General features: G+C 34.6%; 1 protein-coding gene and 1 long non-coding RNA gene across 5 annotated transcripts in view; one reads left to right on the forward strand and one right to left on the reverse strand.

Moving 5' to 3' along the window:
- ap3b1a (adaptor related protein complex 3 subunit beta 1a) overlaps positions 1-13,400 on the forward strand; it is a 762,544-nt gene that overhangs the window by 301,721 nt on the left and 447,423 nt on the right. The window lies entirely within an intron of this gene.
- On the reverse strand, positions 4,211-8,375 carry LOC147838748 (uncharacterized). 3 transcript variants are annotated; one of them, XR_015519963.1, is made up of 7 exons: positions 8,309-8,375; positions 7,958-8,013; positions 7,504-7,557; positions 7,276-7,394; positions 6,780-6,894; positions 6,026-6,131; positions 4,211-4,454 (listed from the first exon to the last, which is right to left on the reverse strand). It is a non-coding gene; the product is annotated as an uncharacterized LOC147838748 (long non-coding RNA). The 3 variants fall into 3 exon arrangements; XR_015519962.1 differs by having other exon boundaries at positions 7,276-7,397; XR_015519961.1 differs by lacking the exons at positions 7,958-8,013; positions 8,309-8,375 and having other exon boundaries at positions 7,276-7,397; positions 7,504-7,622.

Genomic DNA, 13,400 nt, shown 5'->3' on the forward strand with positions numbered 1-13,400 from the left:
AAAAAAATGTTCTGTCATACTTTTTGACAGAATATATGTAATATATGTGTTTTCTCTACGCTATATGTAAGCTTTTTGTTTTTTTAACTTCTACTTCATTTATTTTTTTAGTCTTTTAACCGCACATCATTAAGTGATGCACAGACACAGTTTTAGTAGTTTTATTTACTTTTTTGTATTTATTTTTATTAATTAAACTAAAAATATAAACAATTTTTAGAAAGATAAGAGCATTTGCACACATCTTGTAGCTGTCTGCTTCTTGCATATTCTTCTTTCTCCAGGCAGAAAAAAAATCCCTTTCTGCGATTGGTCATGCGTTCGCTCATTTGTTTTACTGTATTTCGATTTACACCAAATAAAAAAATACTGTATTTTAATGGCGTCAGGAGGATATTTCCCACAATGCAAGTTTAAACTACAGTACTATACTGTATAACCAATCTACAGTAAAATACAGTTAATTTTACAGTTAATTACAGCATAAGGAAATACACATCAAAAGCAACTGGTCAGCCTACAATTCAGCAAACATCTTTTAAACCAACATCCAAGCATGCTGTAGACCTGAGCAGTGCAGTGGTTTCATTTATATCCAAAGAAAAGACAGATCTCCAAACATCCCTTTTAAAGTGGTAAAAAAAAGGTTTTTAAACTGATGAGGAAAGCAGAAGGCAATGATTTATTTGAATTTTTAGCCTGATATGTTTACTGCTCCAAAATATTTTAAATGTTTCTCAAAATAAAATATATTGTGTTCAATGGGGAAAATAGTTGTTTGTTGCCCAGACATTTAAAAATACTATATTTTAGAGCAGTAATCACAATACCGTGAAACAGTGATATTTTCATCCAAGGTTATCATATCGTCAGAATCGTATAGCAGCCCATGCCTAGTTCCAACTCGGTCCTGGAGGGCCAGTGTCCTGCATAGTTTAGTTCAAACTTCCTACAACACCTGCCTGGAAGTTTCTATTAAACCTAGAAAGAGCTTGATTAGCTGGTTCAGGTAAGCTTAATTGGGGTTGGAACTAAAATATGCAGGACATGGGCCCTCCATGAGCAAATTTGGACACCCCTGGTTTACGATAACCCAGAGTTCTTTAGAGCAGAGATGCACAAAGTATGGCCCATGGGCCAAAGTTGGCTCATTGTAAGCTTTGATTTGGCTGACCATCCCACCTAAGAGGAGAGTTAGAATGATGGAGAGTGTTGGGGCGAATGCCTTTAACACAGTGATCGTCATTTCTAATTTAATGTAAACTTTTTTTTTTTTTTACATAATCTCTTTTGTTTCATTGCTGAGCTACAAAAATGCAAACTGAAATTATGACATGACATCGGCAAGCAAATCAAGGCAAAAATACTGTAATTCTGTTATAAATGAGATTGTATAATGAACTTTTTACAGAAAAAACAAAACTAACTTGATTAAAATAAAATGAATAAAATAAAACGGTTAAAATACTTTATTAGATAATAAAAACATTTTTAATACAGATCATTTTTAAATATTATTAAATAAATTAAGAAATTATCCATGTTATATTTACATTCAGCCCACTAGCCTCAATCAAGTTTGTTTATTGCCCTTCATAAGAAAATGTTTGAGCACGCCGGCTTTAGAGTGTATTAGAACCTTTTGTTCAATCAAAAGGTTATAAGAAGGTTAAAGGCTCTTTATGACACAATCAAGGCAAATAAACAACCTTTATAACCATATTGTGCGTTTGTAATATATATATATATATATATATATATATATATATATATATATATATATATATATATATATATAGCTTTAGGTTGGCACAGTGGGTAGCGCTGTCGCCTCACAACAAGGTCACTAGTTCAAGCCTCGGCTGGGCCAGTTAACATTTCTGTGTGTTGTTTGCATGTTCTATTCGTGTTCATGTGTGTTTCCTCCGGATAGTGTATGTGTGTAAATGAGTGTGTATGGGTGTTTCCCAGTGATGGGTTGTAGCTGGAAGGGCGTCCACTGAGTAAAACATATGCTGGATAAGTTGTTGGTTCATTCCGCTGCGGCAAACACAGATTAATTAAGGGACTAGGCTGAAAAGAAAATGAATAAATGAATCTAATGGGCGGTCATGAATTTACATTTCCATACTGAATTAAATCTCACACCAAGATAAAGATAATGATGAACTGCATTAACATCCAAACCATGCCAGATTTTGTGGTCTGTCACTTTAAACGCTAAAAATGGATTCTAAACATTCATCCTAGAAGTGATTCTAACAGTGTGCAGTGTTAGGATGCCTTTTAAAAGTCAATTGCGTGTAATGAAACTGGTGAAAAAATCTCCAGACGTTTTTGTGACCTATTAATGTATGAAAGCCTGGAACTTTTTTTTTTTTACCCAGAAGACTTTTTTTTTATCCAGAAAATCAAAAGAAAGTGACATTTGTGCGCTTTCAGAACTTTTGTTCTGTTCTATTAAACATGAAGGGTGTAGAAAGAAATCCACAAACCTGACAGGTCACGCTTTGTGCCATATTACAAAAGGAACGCTCACAATGTTCAACACAACGCCAAAAAGAGACATTTTGTACTGTAACATCAATGACGTAGATTCATGCAGAGATACTGCATTAATGTAAACCTTACATGTCTAGTCTTCAGCTGTAACTATTTATAACACAAACACAAATGTTCTTCAGCAGGTATTTGTGGTAGTTGAGCTGCTACTGAACTCTGCTAAGTTGTTCTTTGTTCATAAGAGAACCGATAACATAACACCAGTGGTTCGTGGGGGGTGGTTAAGGTGCTACATACAGTATCACCATCTATAAAAACATAGCTATGTAGCACTAAAAGTGGTAGGGAAACATTTAGTAGGCTACCATTATTTTGGATTGTAACTAGACCTATCATAAGGGTGTAATTTTAGTTGTCCTACCCCATCTTTTCACGTGATACTTGTCAATAACAGTTTTTGTGCAAACTTCCACGTCACTGATGAAAGAGCCTCTGTTGTTGTTAGAAGGTATACAGCTGCAGCTTAAAGTTAACGAGAATTATTTAAATTATTCATTAAATTACTCATTTATTGTATTTTATTAACGTCTACCCCTACCCTAAGCCCAAACCCAACACTCAAATGTCATGTAAAAACAGTAACTCTAACGACTATTGTTTACATTTATTAAGTTACACATTAAATACTATTCTATTAACGTCTACCCCACCGCAACACTCAAAGTCATGTAAAAACAGTAACTAATGTGAAATGTTTATATTATTTATTAAGTTACCCAACAAATAGTATTTTATTAAGGTCTACCCCTGCCCTGGCGGTAATACAAAAATCATTTTTGCTGTACAGCATCACAAACATTATGCTACAGTATACTGACATAAGTATCTGCAGCTGTATACCTTCTAGACCAGGGGTGCCCAAACTCGGTCGTGGAGGGCCGGTCTTGTAGATTTTAGCTCCAACTTGCCTCAACACATGCGCAAGCAGGTTTCAAGCCTAGTAAGAGCTTGATTGGCTGACAGTGGAGTAACAGTGATAGAGCCAATTCAGTGGATGGGGATGATTGGGAGGCCATGCTCATAAGGGCCGATAAAGGGCCAGGACACCGGGGATACACCCCTACATCCCTGGTCTTTTTAATTACCACAGAGATTCAGGACCTCGGTTTAACCTCTTATCCGAAAGACGACGCCCACTGACAGTATAGTGTCCCCTTCACTATTACTGGGGCATTTGGACTAACGCAGACCACAGGTTGAGTGCTCCCTGCTGGCCTCACTAACACCAATTCCACACTGTAAACGATTTCTTGTTAAATTAACAGTAAGTTACTGGCAACAATTATCCAGTAGCTGCTGTATTTCATAAAACAGTAACATTACTGTAATACTAATTACTTTAGTATTAGATTTACTGTAAAATGTAATACATCATTTTACTGTTTTCTTTTTATACTGTAACACCAATTACAGTAGTAATACACATACTGCAAAACTGAAAACAGTATTTTACTGTACATTTTTACCATGCAGAACTACGGTATTTTAACGTTACTTTCATTATTACTGTATAGTATTTTACAGTTATTAAATGTTATTTTATTGTATTTAACAGTGCTACTTTATAATGAGCAAAAAAAGTTCAAAAATTGCACAAATGTTATTTTAACTGTTCAAAAAAAAACAAGAAAAATAAAGAATCTGAAACTTTAACTTCACAATAAAAGTTTATTGTGTAAACCCTACTGAAACAGTAGCAATTATTCAATATAACACAGCAACAGAACACTAATGAAAAATTAATCAGTAAAACCAGTCAACAATTAATGCATCAAAAAGTATTACAATTTTAAAAACAGATGAAAATACTGCTACAAGACAGGAAATGATGAAGGCCAAATGATGTTGTGGAAAAGGGACAGTGAAAAAGGGCAGGAGCACTTCTGATGATCCTGCAAAAACGACAAGCAAAATCAATCACTGGAGTAAAAACTAATCATGCCTCAAATTATTTCATTCATTCAGAAACCAAACACCGCACTGCTGTTTTATATATATAAAACACTGTTTTTTATCGTTTTTGTTGGCAAAATACAGATTGTTGTCTATTTACAATTACACTAACGTTAATGGGGAAAAGATCAGTCAAGTCAACACTAGTCAAGTGTCCACACAGGTATGTAAAAAATAAAGTCTCATCTTAACTTAATGTCTGACTCTGTATAGCTTGAATATCTGATTCCATGACCACACTAGCACTTCCACGAATTTAAGAGGGGTAAACACAGTTAATTCTGACCTTAAGAGGCTACATATTAAAAATAAATAAATAAATAAAATAATTAATTTAACGTGACTAATGTTAATCAAGTACTTTTAGGCTTTTAACATGTGAAAATCTACTTCTAACTTACAGACAAGATTACGTTAGAGAACATGAAAGCCATGGGTGATTTAAAAAAAAAATAATGCTAATGATGAGTTACTGACATTTGGTTCGCATAAAACAAAGTAATCACTAAGCATTCATTTTTGGCAAAATCTGCCGAGAGGTGCAGCGACACGATCAAATGTGTTAAAGTTGAGCAAAGAAATGAAGAGTAGTCAAGCAGTCTATTACATGAAATGTTTGTGATAATATTTTGCGGTCAATTCGTATTACTGTATTTCAATATGCAGTGATGGCATGTCAGTGAGACAAATAAATATTATTACACCTCTCCAGTGACATTTCCTCAAATTAAGTGAAGTTTATTCATAAACTAATTTCGAGAGGAGCACGTGATTATGATTGAACACGGCTGGTTCTGCATTAGCATGCTTGATCCACCAATCAGGCCATTCCTAACCACTATAAAGAGCCAGGGTTTTCTCACTACAGTCATCTTCGATTTGAAGAATCCCCCCTTCCACCCCTACCTTTTCACCTTTCCCTCCATAGGGCAGCACGGTGGCTCAGTGACTAGCACTGTCGCCTCACAGCAAGAACGTCACCGGTTCTAGTTCCTTAACAGGCCGGTGGTCGTTTCTGTGTGTAGTTTGCATGTTCTTCCCGTGCTTGCGTGGGTTTTCCCCGGGTTCTCCGGTTTCCTCCCACATTCCAAAAACATGTACAATAAGTTAATCGTTAAATCTAAATTTCAATACAGGTAATCTAATAATGCAGCATATCTTTTAATAGCCTTCAATCTTAATCTTTAGCTATTATAAAAAGGGGAGTTGTCGAGATCTACCTGAGCTCGAGGCTCCCCTCTCTTCCTCCAAACGGGAGGGAGCCCAGGGCTCAAGAACCTTCGAGCTCAGGGCTCTCTCCCGGGACAGCATGCCAAACTTGCTTATAATCAATCATCAGCTAAGTGTGAACTCTTGAAATCATCATAACGTTACTGTGCACAGCATCAGTAAAACGTTAAGAATAATTTAAATACCAAATTTTAAAACAGTCACTGCTGATTACAAACTAACATTAAAGAAGGATTACAGAAATCCTTAATGCATGATAATATGAAGATTTATTACTCACTGATGTCGAAGCACTTCGTCAGAGATGTAGACAGGACAGAATATGTGCCATCAAATGAGCTCTTGTGCAGTCTTTGTTGGACATCAAGGTAGTATGTTCACCCACACTGTAAAAAAAAAAAATCTGTTATTTTACATGTTTTTTTCCCAGAAGCTAGGGTAATAGAGTCATTTGGTTAAGTGGTTTAAAATAATTTTATTTATTAAATACTTGCTTACCCATATATAGATGTAAAAGTAACCAAAATAAATAATTCATTAAAATGTGTGGGATACTAAGCATGTTTGGTCTACAGAGAGAAGTAAACATTTACTTTAAGCATTGATCCTAATGAATCTATTTCTGAACTACATCCAACCTCACCTCTGAAACAGCATTTTTGAGCATTTAGATCAGGGGTGCTCAACCCTGTTCCTGGAGATCTACCTTTCCGCAGAGCTTACCTGCAACCTTGATCAAGAACACCTGTCTTTATTTACCAAGTGCTCCTTCAGATACTATTTAGTTTGTTTAGTTGCGTTTGATCAGGGTTGGAGCTAAACTCTGCAGAAAGGTCGATCTCCAGGAACAGGGTTGAGTACCAATGTTTAACACAATAAAAAATAAGACATCTAGATGATATTATATATTCAATCATTTGTGAAATTTAAATGACTTATATTCAGTATATACATAACATAAAATTAGAATAAGAATAAAAAAATAATACTCTATGCCAAATAAAATACTTCAGATCTAAAGCAGGTGTTTTTACCTAAAGGTTTCTTTCCTCCAGTTAGTTTAGTTGCAGATCCCTCCACATCTGTGCTTTATTTGGTTCTTGACTTAAGAGTAACTGGTGTCACATTCCAGGTCCATCACAATCTGAGCTAGAAAGACAATATGGCAAAAGACAAGACACATATAAATAAGTCTCAGAATAAAATATTTAAAAGGATAGTTTACTTTTCTGCCACAATTACTCCATGTGTTTTAAATCCATTTAAATTTCTGTTGAACACTAAAGCAGATATTTTGAAGAATGTTAGAAACCAGAAACTATTGACATCCATATTTGAACCAAATTTCTTTAAAAAAAATATGAGTTTGTGTTCAATGGAACAAAAAAAAAAATCAAACTATTTTGAAACAAGTGGAGGATGCCAAAGATGCCATTATTTTCATTTTTGGGTGAACTGTCCCTTCAATTCAAGTGTCACGCATTACTCATAAAAACTGATGTATCGCTTGAGGAAAACTAAATCAAGTACCTCCTGTGAGCAAGCAGAATCATTATGCCATTGTATTCAGCCAACTGACCCAGCCGAGGCTCGAACCAGCAACCTTCTTGCTGTGAGGTGACAGCACTACCTACTGTGCCACTGCGTCGCTACTGGAAGAAGAAGAAAAAGAGGTTGTACATGAAACTCCTCACAACAAATCTGTGAACAACTTGACATTTCAAAATCTAATAAAAATAAGGAAGACATCAACATTACCTTGAATAATCAAGTGAGGAGTGATTGGTAGCATCAGTTTTTCAGCATCAATTGCTAAAGGTGCAAAAAAGATAAATATAATAAGAGTAAAATAAGACTTAACATTTAATAATCTAAATCTATGGTACAACCATACAAATCTGTATGGGGTTCAAATAAATTTGTATACAAATCATTCCCTACACCTGAACACCAAAAATAAAATGTACAATTAATGACACAATAACGTTATACAATAAGCTCATTAACCAGTGAGAAATAGACAATTAATATGAATTATGTTAATATTAACGTTAGCTTAAAAGACATCAACTGAATTTTATTATCAGCTCAATTTAATAAAACAGTTAGACTTGTTTCATTGTGAGTTTAGTTTGAATAACTAACTTACAGTTTACAAATCTAACCATAATGATAACTTGGTCATAATGACCACATGAAGACCAGAGCTTACCTTAACGTTTAACGTTTAACTTTTCATGGTGACTTTGCCTTCATCTCAGTGTTGTGCTGAAATAGAGAATTCATGAATGCAGTTAACCCCAAGTAAAAGTTACGTTTTTTTTTCAGGTAACTTAACGTTATATGGTCAAAAACTCACTCAAGATAAACTCACTGTAATTACCTTATCTAATACCTCGCAAACACTACAAACACGGTCTGGCGTCGAATAACGTGACATAAGTACGTAACTTACAGTACAACTAAAGTAACTTGGTTAATTATTTTAAATTACACACACACTACACGTAAATATACACAAAACAATCCTTTAACGAACAGAATTTAACTTTTAAAAACTTACCGAGGATGAATTCACTGGAAGAAAAGGCGACAGGTGGATTTCAAATTAGAAGAGCCGTTGCTTGCCTGGTGAAGGTCGAATCGAGTCGGCTCGGCTTTATGAATCGGCTCCTTAGAACAGTAAAGAGTCGAATCCGCCTAAAACCGATTCCTTTTTGTATATTATTGTAAGACACAACAATGAATCATTACTATTTCGTTATACTGCTCGGCCACACACATTTATACACATAATGTGCTTGTGAACACGTGTGATAAAATAATTCCCGAGCAAACGGTTCAATCCGATTCGGTGTCGTTTGTGTGCTGAACCGAACCAGTGCAAACGTGATATTGATAAAATAGTAATATTGTTTTTTTCTTCTCACTTTACCAGCGAAAATATTACATATATCTGACTTTAAGAATAAGGTTCGCTTGAAGTGTTTTGAGAATTAATATTTTTTTCTCCCAGAGTTCATTTCACACCAACAAGCAAATATAATGGCGGATGAGAAAAGCCAGATCATATCATAAATATTGCGTTTAATATGTCACGAAATGAAGTTTTAACAGTTTTTCATGCGAGAATGTAGCTCTTCCAAACTCAAATCTGTGGTTTGTTTTTAGATATCATGTTTAATTTTAAGTGTGCTTTGCCGATAGGGGAGATTCTGACCTCCAGGGGATGACGGCGCTCCATCACTCATGTATCCGGCAAACCTCATGCTTTAATCGGCCTAGACATTATTGAGACATGCCCTGTCCTCGATGACTAGATAAATGTGTTATGAAATAAAGTTTTAACCGTTTTTCATGCGAGAATGTAGTTGTTTTAAACTCAATTCTGTGGTTTATTTATTAAGATAGTGCGTATTTTAAAATGTTGTTTTGAAAATGCGGAGATATGTGACCTCTACGGTGGCCCATGGGTGCCCAATATTCTTGAATCCGTCTAAAGCAGGTTGGTCACTCTGACATTTAAGTTATTAAAGACATTAAAGACTTAAGTCTTTGTTTTCGTGAATCAATTTATTTTTGTTCCAATTTACGTTTTGGTTTAGCACAAAGCTATGTTTATTAAATATTATTTAATATTTCCATGTTGCCTTATAAAGTGCACCCAAAAATGGAAAACCAGGGGACAGTTTAATGCACTGAACAGTCTGAAGAAACTGGTTAGGTTATTTACTTCACAAAATAATTTGTCTAAAAACAAATAAACATAATAATCATAATATATAGTGTGTGTGGAGGTGTTCTTGGTCATTTGCAGTACTGTATTTAGATACACAGTAACAGATTTTTCCCCAAAATTCATTATAAAATCTACAGTAACATACTGTTAACCATGTTCACAGTATAGAAAAGTTGAAAATACATTATTATACTGTGAAAACAACAATATATACAGTAACACACTGTGCACAGCTTATACAGTAAAAAACTGTTGAGAAATGCAGTATAATACTGTGAAAACAACATAAATCGTTTACAGTGCAACAGCAACCTAGTTTTCCTAAGTGGTCTCCCATCTAGGTACTGACCAGGCTCCGCCCTGCTTAGCTTCAGTGAGTAACCGGTCTCAGGCTGCAGGCTGATATGGCTACGGGTTGGACCTGAACTTTGCAGGACACCAGCCCTCCAGGACTGAGTTTGGGCATCCCTGTTATAGACTTCACCGCATCCAATGAAGTAAAATCTTAATTGCGTAACAGCTGCAGTTCACTTAACGGCCACCGGTGTCGCTAATAACAAAGGTTTTTTTTTTAAATGATAGTGTACCCAAACATGAAAGTTAGCTCCCAATTTACTCATCCTCGAGTGGTTTCACACCTTTATGAATTTCTTTCTTCTTCTCTTAAAGATGTAGAAAGCTGTAACAACTTCCGTAGTACAAAAATAAATACTATATATATATATATATATATATATATATATATATATATATATATATATATATATATATATATATATATATATATATATATAATATCTTCATTTGTGGCTGTATGGAGGCGCAGTGGGTAGCAAGATCGCCTCACTGCAAGATGGTCGCTGGTTTGAGCCTCGACTGGGTCAGTGGGCATTTCTGTGTGGAGTTTGCAATCTTGAGGCGGATGGGCTACAGCAGCAGAAGATCACACCGGTGCCACTCCTGTCAGCTAGGAAGAGGAGGCTACAATTCGCACAGCACAGGCTCACCAAAACTGGACAATAGAAGATTTGAAAAACGTTGCCTGGTCTGATGAATCTCGATTTCTGCTGCAACATTTGGATGGTAGGGTCAGAACTTGGCGTAAACAACATGTAAGCATGAATCCATATCCTGCCTTGTATCAACAGCTCAGGCTGCTGGTGGTTTTGTAATAGTGTATGAGACAGAACAATACAAGAGATGGGTCTGAAATACGGGAGACTCCCAAGAGTGTTGGCAGGTATTACCACAGCCCACCTGAGTATTGTTGCTGATCATGTCCATCCCTTCACAACCACTGTTTATCCATCTTCTGATGGCTGCTTCCAGCAGGATAACACACCATTTCATAAAGCGTGAATCATCTCAGACTGGTTTCTTGAACATGACAATGAGTTCACTGTACTCAAATGGCCTCCACAGTCACCATAGCTCAATCCAATAGAGCACTTTTGGGATGTGGTGGAATGAGAGACTCGCATCATGGATGTGCAGCCGACAAATCTGCAGCAACTGTGTGACGCTATCATTTCAATATGGAGCAAAATCTCAGGAATATTTCCAGTACCTTGTTTTATCTATGCCACGGATTGCTATCTATGAAGGATTGAGGCAGTTCTGAAGGCAAAGGGGGGTCCAAGTACTAGTAAGGTGTATCTAATTAATCGGCCGCTAAACTAATTAAGTGAGTTAATATTTGTGCATACTAAATAATTAGTGATCTTTTTATTAATCAGTACAGCTGCATATTGCTAAATATTGTAGTTAATTTGTAAATTCTTCCTTTAATCCAGCCAATGGGAATTAACTTTTAATTGCCAACACGTTTCTGGTCCCCCAATTTAATGCATTTGTACATTTGTGCTGTTTCTTTGCTGTTTGTTCTGAAAACCAAAACAGTTACATCTCCCTCCATCTCTCCTGCCCTCCCTATCTCTCTCTCTCTTTCTCTCTCTCTGCCCTTGAGTTTTTCTATTACCTTGTGGAAAGCACCTCGCCTGGCATGACAAGCGCAGCGGATTGACACTAAATCAGAAATCAACGCTAGAGCTCAGCATGAAGGTCACACTCGCTCACACACTCGTCTCTATCTGAGAACACACGCCATCATCTCTGTGTGTGTGTGTGTGTGTGTGAGGGTCACAAGGGCCCTGTGGGATTGTGAGAAGGGCCGCATCTCTGTAAGGTGAGGTGATGGTAATCCTCCAATAATTACTCAGTTTACACACAGAGACCATCACTCTCACTCTTGAAGACCTGAGGGACAATGAAGGCAAAGAGAAAAGCCTCAAAGTAATCCTTTAATCTGTTTACTTGATTGTTCATTATAGACCATACTGTAGCCAAACGCCACACTGTTGCCTTTATATGTGTGAATAATACATTCTGGAGCAGATCACAGACATTTGGGATTGAATATACTGAAGTTAATCCATGAAGCTGTGGAGAAACTCGTGTTGAGCCTCTGTTCAGGGCCTCAGCTGGGTTTTTCAATTGGTGCATACTGCCATCTGGTGGTAACGTGATACAATTACAAACAATACAATCAAACAAAATGATATTTATATAAATAATAATATAATTGAATTTAAAATAACATCGTTAGGCATATAAGCTACAAAATGTGCTTACAGATGTATTTTTATAAAAATACATAGTGTTACAGATTATGGTTTGTTTTGGTATATCCCTTTAACTGCCCCACCAAGAAAAACATTTTGGACAGCATTTCTTAACTCCTAATGTTGCTAGTTAACACAATGGTTAATATGTTGGTTAATGGTAAAAGTATCGAAATGAAAAATCTGAAAATATGAAGTGTAAGACCAATTTATTTAAAAAAATAAAATCAAAATAAAACATTTTTGAATAACAAATCATCTTTATTTTTTGAAGTATGTCATAAAATATTTCAGATTCTCATTTAACATGTTTTCCTTTTTATTATTATTATTATTATTATTTTTTTTTTTTACAATAAAACCAACATCATAGTAGTGCAACAGGATTATGTTTGTTTAATTTTTTGTAAATCAGCAATGCTGTGTGTAAACCATTATCTACTTTAACAGTCATTATTTGACACAGTCAAAATATGGTCAACCATTTGGTAGAGCAGGTAGTTAAAAGGATATTTATGCAAAAAACTAAATAAAATAAATAAATCATTTGGTGACACGGATTAGTTTATGTGTGTATATATATATATATATATATATATATATATATATATATATATATATATATATATATATATATATATATATATGAACCAAAATACTAAGAAATTAAAAAAACAACATAAAAAGGTCATTGCTTCATGATAACAAGCCAACAAAACAATGTCTAATAATAGTAATAATAATCACGATGATAATATTAATACAAAAAATAATTATTGTTATATTTTTTATTAATTATTTTATTAATAATTATACATTCAATCATTATAAATATAATAATACAAATAAGAAACTAAGAAAAATAATCTGCTTGTATAATCATATGAAATAATAATCAATAAATAAATAATAAATTATATATATATATATATATATATATATATATATATATATATATATATATATATATATATATATATATATATATATATATATACAGTTGAAGTCAGAATTATTAGTCTCCCCTGTTTATATTTTCCCCCAATTACTGTTTAACGGAGAGGTTTTTGTCAACACATTTCTCAACCTAATTATTTTAATAACTCATTTCTAATTGATTTATTTTATCTTTGCCATGATGACCGTAAATAATATTTTACTAGATATTTTTCAAAACACTTCTATACAGCTTAAAGTGACATTTAAAGGCTTAACTAGGTTAATTAGGTTAACTAGGCAGGTTAGGGCAAGTCATTGTATATCGATAGTTTGTTCTGTAGACTATTGAAAAAAAT

This window comes from Danio rerio, chromosome 21 (genome assembly GCF_052040795.2).
Source record: "Danio rerio strain M-AB ecotype USA chromosome 21, GRCz13ab, whole genome shotgun sequence".
NCBI classification, from domain to species: domain Eukaryota; kingdom Metazoa; phylum Chordata; class Actinopteri; order Cypriniformes; family Danionidae; genus Danio; species Danio rerio.